Below are 3,037 nucleotides of genomic sequence, written 5' to 3'. Positions count from 1 at the left end.
AACTCCTAACTTCAGCTCTTACGATCCATACCAGAGGCGCTGGGTTGCTGGGTTTCTAGGTTCATTGGTTGGTGGTCAATAGAGATCCCAAGTTCATCAATTTTGTCGAGGTGAGAATGTTCGATCTTTGTTTCCATCTGTACTACAACAGCTAACATTGTAGACATTGTGACACCTTTCTGATATTTGATTGATCATTGCAAAACTTGCATAGTCTGTCACCGTGGTGGCTATAATCTAGCAGTGGATGAAGGATTCAAGAATGCCTTCGCACCAGGAGGAGGAATAGGTGCGGTGGGAGAACAAGTGGGCATTTAAGACAAATATATTTTGGCCTTCTTATTTTTAAAACCCATTATGGCCGCTTTGAAAAAAAGGAATGACCTATTATCGACCCATTTAAGCAAACATGAGTGGATTTTGGACCCATTTGATAGGTCTATAATGTATATGCTTTTGAACCTAGAACCTGATTTTATGAATTTATTATTATAATTATTGACTTTATTATTTTATATTTGTGCACTTCTTTATGGGCAATTAAAATTTAAAAATATTGTATCAAATAATGTATTATTAAACGGCTGTTATCCGACTAAAAAAAAATAACAGGTGTTAATTTTTTAAGATCTCATTTATATTTAATTCAAAACTAAAAATCAAATCCATTTCAGGATTTGTGAAAAAAAAAGAAAGAAAGAAAAATAAAAATTTTAAAAATTAAATTTTAAAATTATAACAATTGTCCACAAATTAGCAATATAATTTTTTTAAATCATAAAAAATTATATTGAGTTAAATATGGAAGTGTTTTAGCAATACGGGTTGGGTCGGGTATGGGTCGGGTATGGATCGGGTCGGGTATGGGTCAAGAAAATTGCATTGCGTATAAATGGGTCATAAACGGGTTAATGGGTCAGTTTGGGTCGGACCATTTATGACCCGACCCAACCCACCCATTCGACACCCCTAGCTGTCACTGTGTGTTGTGCCTAGCTTGTTCTAATTTACCGAGAGAGAGACCTCCGATCCTATCCCTAATCCCACCCACGACAAACAAATCTTTAGGATAGTTTGCACCACTGCCACAATCCGGATCATAAACTGGCTCTTGATCGAGGAAGTGATCATAATACAAACGGGACATTACTATTATATTTTAAAGATAACCACAAAATACTTAATCATACATTGTTGTTTCGTAAAAAAGTGTCGATAAAATATCTTTCGAAGTATGGATTGATGATTAGAAAGGGTGTAAAGGTCTTTTGTTGATTCTTGGACCAAAAATGTAAATGACGAGAAAATTAAAAATACTAAAACTGGAGACAATCATGTCTAGTCATGTGAAGGTACTGAAAATGTAAAAATGAACAATATAAAAATGAAAAACTGGTGTTCTTTAATTGATTGGTGGTCCCTTGCACGAATTACAAAGGAGCAGTCGTTGTGTTAGGATCGACCCCTACCCAATCTGCATGTCTAAACCGGACTGTGTATCAACGAAATTCGCCTGTTTTTCCCATGACCTGACCCGTATATGACTCACATATATAAAAAAACGGAAACAACAAATCTTTTTTCAGAAGGTATCTTTTCATGCAAAAGCAATGGATTCCTCCCTTGGCCTGGAGAGTACATTTAAGAAGAGAAGGAACAAGTTTTCGTACTGTTTTAGTATTCTAAATAATTCCACGGAGACATCCAAAAGTATAATTCCATAACAACATATGTCCGGAGACCGAACTATTCTTAAGATAATGAAGTGAAAAAGGACATTAATTCATCGGACGTGATATTAATCATCATATCTCTCTATAAATACATGCCCCACCCCCACCAATACATAGCGTCGATCGAACCTCCCCAAAAAACATATAAACACACATCGTTGAGAGAGAGAGAGAGAGAGAGAGAGAGAGAGAGAGAGAGAGAGAGAGAGATATGTTTGGGCAATTGTCCCACGAGACAGAAGTGAAGGTGGGAGCAAGCAAAGCATGGGAGCTATATGGCACCATCAAGCTGGCCCTGATGGTCAAGGAGCATCTCCGTGATGCCGTCCTCCAACTCGACATCTTGGAAGGTGATGGTGGTGTCGGCACAGTCATCAAGCTCGTTCTTGCTGGAGGTACGTGATCTCGTGTGTGTGAATAGCTAGCTATCCAAGTGACACGATGATCATCAACCACACACCCATCATTGATCTTCCTAAATCATAACAGGTTTATCCTATAAAGAGAAGTTCACAAAGGTTGACCACGAACACCGTGTCAAAGAAACCGAGATGATCGAAGGAGGGTTATTGGATATGGGATTCTCGTTGTATCGAGTGCGATTAGAAGTGATAGGCAAGGACGAGGAGGAGTTGTGCGTGATCAAGTCCACTGTCGAGTATGAAGCCGCCGATGATGCTTCCATTGATGTCTCCATCATCTCGGTCAAGCCGTTTGCAGATATCGCAGAAGTTGCCAAGAAGCTACTCGGCACCTCGGCCGGCGCCAACTGAACACCCACAACCAAAGTTACCATCGTATTTTTCCTATCTAAGAGTTGTTCCGAGTGTTTTTCAACTATGAGTGAAGCCTTATTAGTTACCAAGTGTGACATTGACTTTTACATCATTCGGCTCAGATTGATCTGAGAGTACACATATATCCTCTAGGCTTAATAATACTCTCCCCGTATTTCCCGTTTGTTGCCCTGGTCAACCAAGTACAAATGCTAGCACAGCTTTTCAACAAATAGAAACCCTCAGACTTGCAAATTCTCTGCAGAGCCGAGGAGATGCATTAACCACAAATGGGGCAAATATAAAAGACAGGAAGTTTTCATCCTTATCTTCGGCTCCAACCTCACGTGCCTATGTGATAAGCCGGACTTCTTTGTCAACTTAATATGTATACCATAATAAACGGGCGGCTTTGTCGTTAAACCGAGGAAGTCATTGGGACCCGTCGTCAGGATTTTTCCAACAAGGAGCAACCAAGTAATGCTATAACTCCTAATATTATCCTTTGGAAATTTGTTGACTTGATTC

At 39.3% G+C, this 3,037-nt stretch overlaps 1 pseudogene; it reads left to right on the top strand.

Annotated features, from left to right (window-relative positions):
• Positions 1-1,783: 1,783 nt before the first annotated feature.
• Positions 1,784-2,693, top strand: LOC115676977 (norbelladine synthase-like; annotated as a pseudogene).
• The last annotated feature ends 344 nt before the right edge of the window (positions 2,694-3,037 follow it).

Source organism: Syzygium oleosum, unplaced genomic scaffold (genome assembly GCF_021117445.2).
Source record: "Syzygium oleosum isolate NSW1041296 unplaced genomic scaffold, Sole_v2.1 Sole_v2.35, whole genome shotgun sequence".
In the NCBI taxonomy this organism is placed as follows: domain Eukaryota; kingdom Viridiplantae; phylum Streptophyta; class Magnoliopsida; order Myrtales; family Myrtaceae; genus Syzygium; species Syzygium oleosum.
This window is presented reverse-complemented; position numbering and strand designations above follow the sequence as displayed.